This window comes from Carettochelys insculpta, chromosome 16 (genome assembly GCF_033958435.1).
Source record: "Carettochelys insculpta isolate YL-2023 chromosome 16, ASM3395843v1, whole genome shotgun sequence".
In the NCBI taxonomy this organism is placed as follows: Eukaryota; Metazoa; Chordata; order Testudines; family Carettochelyidae; genus Carettochelys; species Carettochelys insculpta.
The window spans coordinates 37,776,325-37,787,362 of record NC_134152.1 but is presented as its reverse complement, the minus strand read 5'-3'; positions in this window follow the sequence as shown (position 1 = coordinate 37,787,362).

Below are 11,038 nucleotides of genomic sequence, written 5' to 3'. Positions count from 1 at the left end.
CGACCATTGGGGGAACAAAAGAGGCCCGGGAGCCGCCGAGCCCCGTGCCCGCGCTCTCCGGGAGACGGCCCTGGGCTCCCCGGGGCCCTCAGCAGCCGGAGATCGGCGCCGCCGCTCTCTGCAGGGCAGTTCGGTGCGGGGCGCCATCCGCCGCGGCCCGGCGCTCTTCTCCGGCTGGGGCTGCGCACTGACCCCGCCGGGGCTGCGAGCGGCCACTTCTGGGCGACAGCCCCGCGGCGGCGGCGGCGGAGTAGAACAAGACGGCCGGTCAGCGCGGCCCGGCCCCGCGTGTCGCCCAGCGGCCCCGGCCGCCCCGCAGCGGAGAAGCCCCGGGCACCCCGCCCACAGCGCGGCGCACTCCGCAGCCAGACAGCCGCGGCGCGCCCAGGGCACGGGCACCGCCACGGAACCCAGTCCAAATCCCCGCCCCCCGGCCCAGGCGTGCGGAGACGCGCCCCGCGGGGGTGGGGGTAGGGGCTTCTCTCCTCCCCCCGGGCTGCAGCCCGGCCCGCGTGCGCTGCACGCGCGCGCCTCTCTGCACGGGGCTTTGCACGCGCGCGCCTCAGGAGCGGCTCCGGGAGAGCGGCGGCCGTTCACTTACCGGGCCGGGCCGGGCCGGGCCGGGCGGCGGGGGAGTGAGGCTGCCGAGCGCCCGTAGCACGGAGGGTCACATGCCGGCGGGAGCAGCGCGCCGCGCTGTCACGTGTGGCGGCCGGGCACCGCCTGCCGGGCCCGCGCGGGGAGCCCGCCGCCCAGGCTGCGCGCGGAGCAGGCGCCCGGCCCCGGAGCGGGCGCACCGGCTGGCCGGGCAGGGAGGCGCCCGGAGTCCCGGCGCGGGCCGCTCGCACCGCGGAACCGACGCCTCTGCGGCTCTTCCGCGCTGCAGCCCTAGCCTGGCGCCCAGAGCCCCGGGGAGAGCGCGCGGCCTCAGGCCTGCAGCGCTGGGCAGGGTGCGGCCGGCCGGGACCCCAGCCTGTCCCTCCGAACTCTCCCCCGGTCCCGCCTCAAATTATAAATCACCTCGGGAGACTCACGCACAGACGCTTGCAGGATCCCGGGTCAGGCTACCACAATATGCACAACCACCACAGCAGCATCCACACAATGAAGGTGAGCTCAGCCAAGCAGGGAGTGGATTCCTGGTGACCCCTGGCTTGTTCCGCAGTTCAGGGACCAGGCTGCACAAATATACACCTGCCTGACTCTGCATTTAGCAATCTGAATTAAAATTTTAATTTTACATGTGTACTCACCCACCCAAATATCACATCAATAAATAATAAATAGGAGTAAATCTTTCACTGTGAAATTCAACACAGCTCAGAAATATTCTCATCTAACTTGCGGAGGAAGGGGAGGATTTAAATTTTGAACAGTTTGCACAATCAGGTTGATTCTGGATGCAGGTAGCAACCAAAGGGAACCACAGAGCCTGCTGCAGAGCAGCCAGGATGCAAAATCTCCACTAGCCATCTTTACTTCTCAATTAGTTTAACTAATTGGGCAATAGCTGCAATGTAATTCGCTTGATTCCCCTAAACCATAAATTACTTCCCATGCAGGACAAATATATTTTGCAGTTTGCTGCACAGTCAGCTCATGCAGGCGGGTTCATTTGCATTCCTGGCACACCGACAGACTGGAAATAGGTGTCTGCCAAGCTGGGCTGAGGCTTTAATGAAACACAGCAGAGGGAATAGCAGCCTGCCTGCACACAGAGGAGGACGGGGGCGGGGGGGGGGCGCGCACAGATTTTCATTTTGTATTAAATCAGCCACGTGCATTTCAGGGAAATACTAAAATCCTATCAAAACAGAAAAGCAGTCATGTAGCACTTTAAAGACTAACAAAATAATTTATTAGGTGATGAGCTTTTTTGGGACAGAGAAGTGGGTCTGTCCAACAAAAGCTCATCACCAAATAAATTATTTTGTTAGTCTTTAAAGTGCTACATGACTGCTTTTTGTTTTGGTAGAATACAGACGAACACGGCTACCTCTCTGTCACTAAAATCCTGGGTATCATGGCAGGCTGTTTGCAGCTGCCTCTGCCAAGGAAGGTTAGAACAATCTCACTCTTCACGAGCAGCAGATCCTGTGGAGTACCAAGCCACAGCCTGCTGGTTCAGGGGTCAGAGAGGGAAGGATAAGGAGTAACAGGAGCAAAGTTGGTTTCCATCCTTAATTCTGCCTGTAGAGTTACTCCTGTCAGGGGTGGGTTGTACCTTCAAAGACCATCAGCTGAGCAGAGTGAAGAGAGACCATTCTGCTGCCTTGGCAGGATGAATTGCTGGGGAGAAGCTGAAGGAGCATGCACCAAAAAGTTCCCAAGGGGGCTGCAGCTGTGACCCAGAACTGGAGGCCATCTGTGTCAGAGGCGAGCGGAGTCTGAGGGGAAGTCGGCAGAGAGGGAATTCAGACACCTGAACTGCAGCCAAGACCTAAGAGTGGGAGCTCACACACAGCCCTGTCTAAGGCCAGCTGCCTTTTCCCTCCGGAGTGGGAAACAATGGCAGGTTCGATGCTGGGGCAGGTCAGCTCAGACAGGAAGCTGGCAGTACCCTGTTACTTGCCCAGAACTTGAATGTGGATCTATCGGCTGGGATGCCCAGTGACATACGGACGTACCTAGTCTGAGCAAGTCATGGCTCTCAGGACCCCTGCACTGCAGTGCAGGGCTGCTGAAGGGATGAATACATAAAAGACAGAAAACTCAGAGCCATGACTTATGGGGGACACACAGTGGCAGGACAGGAGAGTGGCACAAACAGCCAAATAAATACATCAACTATTTTACCTTTTGGCTTCAGCCCTGTGAACCACAGAATTCAGCACCTCTTGCTCTAAGATCACAGATCCCCTTACCACTAGAACTAAGGAAAACTCTTCATGATCTGCTAGTTGTATGGAACACATGACACACAGATGATCAGTTCTGATTCCCTGGGGTGAAGGGCATACATGTACACACAACTATATATATATGGCAGTACATTACAATATAATCTTCCCCCTTAAGATGTAGGCATAAAAGGATTGTGGAACTCAGTTAATTAGTCCAATGCTGTTTTATCTATGGCTCTCAGACCCTTATGCGATAAGTGGTATAGAAATGCCTTCCAATAGATTTAAGCAGCACTCAGACGTGACAGCCGCATACCTCTGCAGACGCCTTACGAGTGACTTTCTCCCTTTCAGGTGACTTGCACTGAAATTTCCTGGATTTAACAACAACAAGGCGGGGTACAGAACAGTGTTCCCTCTAACTTTTCCCACACATGTGCAGAATGAATTTTGTGACACTTGCTCCATGGTGGTGCACATAATAAAATTCATGTGGTGGGGGGCAGGGCTGGAGGGCTTGGAGTGTGGTAGGGGACTTGGCTGGGGAGCATGGGCGGAACAGGCTATGGGATGGGGTGGAGTATTGGGATGTGGTGGGGGCAGGGCTCCGGCTGGGGGATGTAAGCTCTGGAGTGGAGCGGGGGGGGGTGAGGGGCTGGGGGTGCAGACAGCCTGGGAGCTATGGCAGGGAGAGAAGAGGACTCCTAGCTCTCTCCCCACACGGCACCAACACCTGGGCTGGAGGTGGGGAGAGGTGTTTCTCTCCAGGTAGCCCAGGGCAGGTCCAGGCTGGGGCTGGCGGCAGGGAGAGGCATCTCTCCCCTCCCCCAGTCCCCTCCCATGGCAGGCCCACGCTGGGGAAGAGGCAGCCTGCCCAGCGCTTATTAGACAGCCGTGTGGACACCACACTTAGAAGAAACTTAGGGGGAAAGTTTCCCTTCCTATTTAAGGGAAGTTTGCTCCCATGGAAGTGTCTTTGAGAACAGCCCTAGCAGAGACTGAGGCTCAACCTCCCTCCTGCAGCTCTGATTGCTCCTCAGGGTAAGGGCCAGCCTCCCAGATGGCTCCAGTCACGGGTAGAAAACTTGTACACTCATCCCTCGTTTAATGAGTACTTTACTTATGAGTACTGGCTAAAATGAGGAATATATATACCTCACTATATGAATGAACTTCCCTCGCTTATATGAGTGGGGTCCCTGGCCAGGGGGCAGGAAGACCCGCAGATGGAGACTTCTCCCTCCCATCCCTCAGACATGCAGCTGTCTGACACCCCTTTGGCTTGTGGGGGGGGAAGAAACAGCGAAGGCTCTTAGACTGGTTCCCTCCCCTGCAATGGTGGGAATGTGAAACTGACCTGCCATGAGTTGATCAGTTTCCCGGCCCCAAGCCATGGGGAGAGGGGAACCAGCCTGCCCCTGGTTCCAAGCTCCTGCCACTCTGGGAGCCAGGAAACTGACCAGCCCTGGTGGTTCCTGGCTCCACTCCCCTTGCAGGAAAATTTGAGTTATGCGGGGTTGCAGGAACAACCCCTGGGTAACTCCAGGGTTTACTGTATTAGACCCTCTGCCTGCCCCACAGACCTCATCCTTGGCCAGGTTTTAACTACCCACCATGGTCCCAAACTGCCCCCAGCTTTACACCCCCTCCCAGGAGCCCCAAACTGCCCCCAGCATTAGACTCTCTCTGCAGCCCCAAACTTCCCCCAGTCTTAGGACCCCCCCACCCCACATCCCTCAACAGCCCCAGCCTTAGACACCTCCTCCTCCTCCCGCAGCCTCTTCATGGGGGCTGCTAGGCTGGGTGGCTCCCCCAGCCCTCCTGCTCCCAGCAGTCAACTCAAGTGTTAGGGTTTCAGCACCTAGGCGTAAGGTAATTGCTATCCCTAGCGATAGAGATAGCTGCCATCTCCGGCAGTTATCACTATTGATAGATATCTGCCTGAGGCAGCCATATTAAGAAACTTCAAATGACTTCTTTAACAGCCACGTACAGCTCGGAACTGCCCGGCTGGTGACCTTTAACAAATCTATGGGGACCCATGTGCCAGCTAGCCATGAAGGCAGCAAGCACCTCACAGAGGTCAAGCAAGACGGTGGCTTTCAGGCCCTGAAGGCAGTGGTGGGGTATGTGGAGATGCACGTGCCAGGAACTGCCTAGGCACCATGCCCCGTGGCAGCATGGGGTTTGGACACTTGCGGGCACACGTGAAAATGTGGCCCACACTCTATGCCCCTCCAGCACGCTTCAGCTGAGCACATCAACCCCAGGGCAGGCCAGGGAGTCTCTCACCTGGGGCCTCTGGCATTGGCGGTCCTGGGTCTTGACTGTTCTCTGACCACACAAACAATTTAGTCTCCAGGGCGCTGAAATGCTTTAGCCCAGGGCATCTGAAGCTCTCAGCCAGGGGTCATCTGCAGCCTGAGCAGGTCCACAATCCAGCCCCTGCAGCCTGGAGGGGATCCATGCCCTCCCTCAAGCCCAGCCTCTGCCCCACCTCTTCCCGTCCCTGCTCTGCTGTCTCTCCCTCATTGCACGCCTTCCGTGAGCCCTTCCTCTGCGGGACACAGCCTCAGAGATTACTGGGGGGGGCCTGGCAAGGGGTGGCAGCAGAGGTTGGTGTCACCTCTGCTCACTGCAGCAGTGGGAAGCAGTGTGACTGGGCCAGCCTGGGAGATAGAAATGGAGAGGTGTCAGCTGCTGTGTCATTCCCTTTCCCCACAACTCCCCCCCATGGTCAATAGAGGGGCCTGATCGCTGCTGCCATCCACAGCCCCACAAAGGGCCCCACAGGCTAGCCTGAGCAGGGGGGCCGCTGCATAGCTCCCCAAAGCACGAGGCCTGGGGCAGCCTTCCCAAACCATCCTATCGACAGGACGGCTCCAAACAGAAGCTGCTCTAACCATTGCTGTGCTGCCAGTGGTAGCAGCAGGGGTTTCAGAGGAGGGTGTCAAAAATTGTCCTGGGGCAGCGAGGGTGTTGGGGGGCACACAGCAACCCTCTGGGTTAGGGTTGGGTTTGGGTTAGGTACATTAGCTTAGCTGTTGCAGGCCCTGAATCAACACATTGCTTGTGCACAAACTTAACTTAACCCCAGGAATAAATGGGCCCATTGCTGTTACCAGAACAATTCATGGGCTCACACCTTTGCCATGGGGCCCAGCTGCTTTCTGAGTCCTGCAGAGCAGGGCTTGCTTACCGGCCCTTCAGGCTCTTCCCAGATCACCAAGGAGGTGTCAAGTTTCCTACGGTCCCATAAAGTTTGCTTCCAGCCACCAGTCCTGGCTCTCTGTTCTGTGCTGTTATTTAGCTCTAATTTATCCCTGAAGTATCTTCTAAGAGTCAGTAACCAGTGGAAGTGTTGGTAATGTGCCAGACAATATTGATATTTGTGGTCCTGCAAATTCTCTCATCTGGCACCAGTCAGATCCTGAGGGGGCCGGATGAGAGAGGTTCAATCTGAACTGAATTTGCTCCTAAAGAGAAAATCAGGCAGACATGGGGAATGGAGGGAAGTACAAGAGACACATTTGCAAATGAACATTTGTCAGAAACCTGAGAGAGGTCCACTGATTCTCACTGAAATTTTGAAGAATAACCTCCAGGGGCAGCCTTACCGAGAGCAGTCCTCTAGCTAAGGGGGAGTGGAAAAAAGCACGAAGATGAGCCCGCAGACAGGAGAGAAATGGGCTGAGAAATGTGTTGCTCTGGGAGATAAGGAAGTGATTTAAGAAAAAGGAGTTAAAGGGAGCCTTTATGCAGGTGGTAAAAGATCTGCAGTGCGTTGGAGGGGTTAAGCAGACCGAGGCAGTAAACATTTTGGAAACGACACTGGATGAGATTTGAGAAGGAAAAGCAAATACTTGGTTTAATAACGGAACCCAGTTGCAGCAGTGTAACCAAAACAGGAAAGCAGTCCTAAAAGCACTTTAAAGACTAAGAAAATAATTTTTTAGGTGATGAGCTTTCATGGGACAGACCCACTTCTTCAGATCTGGCTATGGTCTGAAGAAGTGGGTCTGTCCCACGAAAGCTCATCACCTAATAAACTATTTTGCTAGTCTTTAAAGTGCTACTTGACTGCTTTTTTTTTTTTTATTCTGAAGGAAATGGGTCTTTCTGGCTGTGGGGGTCTGTAAATGACCAATTGTGCTGGTGGCTGCAGGCACAGAGATGCTCAGGTTTCCATTGTTGGGTTAGGGGTGATTTAGTGAAAAAAAAAATCACTACAAGAAAACTAGGTTTCCCTTTGTGCTTGATGGCCTGCGCGTGTCCAAGGAAGGACTGTTTTCGGGGACAGTTGTGTCTAAACATATAAAAATTAATTATTGCAATGCAACGAGCGTTGGGCAAAAAGGTCAAAAGAAATACAAACACATTTGTGTAATTATTTAAGGTTCAAAAGCCATTAAACTCCTTGCTTGTAAAACGCACTTTTGTAAGTGTAAAATAAATTGGTTTTTAAAAGATTCCACTAAAAATTCTTTTAAATTTTTCATCTGGAGTTACAAAACTAACAGACTATTGGGGCAGTTGCCTGGGCTTCCTGGCAGACTGTGCTACATTCTTTTCTTTCAAGCCAAAGGGAGGTAGGAAGTGTTGTTCAGCCTTTAACCCTTTCGGTACCCTTCCCAATGCTTTTCTACAGTTCAATTTTTTTTTGAAGTACTAGGGGATGTGGTCCTGGCTGTGGTAAAGACAGCGAGGACAGGAGTTCCAGGGAGAGCTCTGACCCTTGGTCAGTAATAAAAACACAAGCTAAAACAAGCTGCCAGAGAATGAAGAATTGAAGTGGCAGGAACAACAGGCTGGGGGAAAAACAAAAGGAAGGTTAGGAACACTGAGCCCTAAGGAGCCTCTGAGTGATCAGACCATCACTTTGATGGGGTACACAGTATTGCCAGCTCCAAATGCTCAAAATTCATTGCTGGCTCTAAAATAATCACAAAACTTTGCACAAATAGGGATCTGGAGGGCTTTGATTTGCTTTCTGCTTTTGGAACTGTGAGGGTGCACTAGGTTACATTTTGAAGCCTTCTCCACACCCCAGGGGTCCAGAAACTTACTCTTTCTTTCAGAAAGACGGCTGAAATCATCCCATGTCCATCTGACTCCAGGAGCTGGGACTTTAAGGATAACAATATTCATTAAGAAACTCCTGACAAAATCACGCAAGCTGGAAACACTTGGGAACACTAAGTGCAAAACAAATATTGACATTTCACGTGAACACTGATTTCACTAAAATATCTTTATCATCACCCTTTATTTGCCAGGAACTATAAAAGGAATGTGCATTCTCATGGAACAGACAAGTTAAAAGGGCTGAGAGAAATATAAACAACATAACAAAAAAGCAGTCCAATAGCACTTTAAAGACTAACAAAATAACAAACAAAATAATTTATTAGCTTTTGTGGGAAAGACCCACTTCTTCAGCTCATAGCCATACCAGAACAGACTCAATATTTAAGGCACAGAGAGGCAAAAATAGTAATCAAGGTTGACAAATCAGGAAAATATTATCAAGGAGTAGAGGGGCAGAAGGGGGGAGAGTCAAGAATTAGATTAAGTTAAGTATGCAATAAACCCCCTACAATGACCTAGAAAATTCACATCCCCATTCAAACCACGTTAATGTGTTGAATTTGAATATAAAAGAGTTCAGCAGCCTCTCTTCCCAATCTGTTGTGAAAATTCCTCTTCAGTAAGACTCAAACCTTCAGGTCATTAACAGAATGGCCCACTCCATTAAAATGATGAGTGACCAGTTTGTGGATTAGGAGTGTTTTTATGTCTGTTTTGTGCCCATTAATTCTTTGTCTAAGATAGTTTGAAGTGGGTAAGTGTAAGGTAATGAACATTGGGAAAAATAACCCCAATTATACATACAATATGATGGGGGCAAATTTAGCTACAACAGATCAGGAAAGGGATCTTGGAATTATAGTTCTCTGAAAACATCCACGCAGTGTGCAGCAGCAGTCAGTAAAGCAAACAGGATGTTAGGAATAATTAAAAGAGGGATAGAAAATAAGACAAAGAATACCTTACTTCCACTATATAAAACTATGGTACACCCACATCTTGATTACTGCATGCAGATGTGGTCTCCTCACCTCAAAAAAGATATATTGGCATTAGAAAAGGTTCAGAAAAGGGCAACTAAAATGATTAAGGGTTTGGAACGAGTCCCATATGAGGAGAGGCTAGAGAGACTGGGACTTTTCAGTCTAGAAAAGAGAAGACTGAGGGGCGATACGATAGAGGTATATAAAATCAAGAATGGTGTGGAGAAAGTGAATATAGAAAAGTTATTTACTTGTTCCCGTAATATAAGAACTAGAGGACACCAAATGAAATTAATGGGTAGCAGGTTCAAAACTAATAAAAGAAAGTTTTTCTTCACACAGCGCACAGTCAACCTGTGGAACTCCTTGCCAGAAGACACTGTGAGGGCCAGGACTCTAACAGAGTTTAAAGAAGAGCTCGATAAATATTTGGAGGTTAGGTCCATAGATGGCTATTAGCAAGGGGTAAGATATAGTGCCTAGCCTTTTGTTGAAGGCGGGAGATGGATGGCAGGAGACAGTCGCTTGATCGTTGTCTTTGGTTCACCTCCTCTGGGGCACCTGGCATTGGCTACTGTTGGCAGACAGGATACTGGGCTAGATGGACCTTTGATCTGACCCAGTATGGCCGTTCTTATGTTTATGTTACGTCTGTCCAATATACAAAGCATTTGAGCATTGTTGGCCCATGATGGTATATATGATGTTAGTTGAGGACCATGAGAATGTGCCTGTGATTCTGTGAATAACCTGATTAGGTCCAGTGACGGCATCACCAGAATAGATACGTGAACAAAGCTGGCAATGGGCTTTGTTGCAAGGAAAAGTTCCAGGACTGGTGTTCCTGTGGTATAGACTGTGATTGTTGGCGAGAATCCTCATAAGGTTGGGAGGTTGTCTGTAGGAGAGAACCGGCCTGTCACCTAGGGCCTTCTGGAGTGTGGTATCCTGATTAAGGATAGATTGTAGGTCTTTAATAATGCGTTGCAGTGGTTTGAGTTGAGGGCTGTAGGTAATGACCAGTGGTGTTCTGTTCTTGGCTTTTTTGGGCCTATCTTGGAGTAGCTGGTCTCTGGGTACTCGTCTGGCCCTGTCAATTTTTTTTTTTTTTTTTTTTTATTTCTCCTGGTGGGTAATTCAGGTTTATGAATATTTGGTAAAGATCTTGTAGTTTTCAGTCTCTGTCAGTAGGATCAGAACAAATGCGATTGTACCTAAGGGCTTGACTCTAAACAGTGGATCTATTTGTGTGTGCAGGATGGAAGCTAGATTTTAAACAGAGGCTGCTGAACTCTCTTTTATATTCAAATTCGACACATTAACACATAGTTTGAACCGGGATGGTAATTTTCTAGCTCATTATAGGGGCTTTTTTACATAGTTTGCTTTGTCTAATTCTTGATTCCCTCCCCCCCCCCGCAATTTGCTCACCTTGATAATATTTTTCTGATTTGTCAACCTTGATTACTATTTTTGGTTCTCTGTGCCTTAAATATTGAGTCTGTTATGGTTTGGCTATGATCTGAAGAAGTGGGTCTGTCCCACAAAAGCTCATCACCTAATAAATTATTTTGTTAGTCTTTAAAGTGCTACTGGACTGCTTTTTTGTTTTGATAGTATATAGACTAGCACAGCTTTCTCTTTGTTACTTATAAACAACATAAGTAATGAATCCACAAGACAGCCACAATAAGTTGTATTTTCATGTGCCTGTGTGGTTTGGAAGCAGGAACCAACCCATCACCAGGAAGATCAGAGAGTATTAAATAAAATGGAGCTTAACTTTTAAAAAATGCTATTCAAAAGGTTTGTTCTATGGTATGTAAAGTAAATTGTATTAAAGGAGTTGTGAGCCTAGATGAAGGGTTTTGTAAATGGGAGTAGATTAATTTTGGTCAATTGCATAAAAATGTAAAAAAGGGAAATTGAAATGCCCTAGATTGAAAACAGGTTCAAATAATGGCTTGGGGTTAAATCCACGAAGGAAATACTGTACAATAATGTTTAGTTTTTGCATACCTCAGAGTTCCTGAATTTCAGTAATTTGCTTTCATTGAAGTTTGGTGAGAAATAGTTAAAAGCTATTAAAAGGACTTTACTGAAAAAAATGAAAGCTTTAAAATA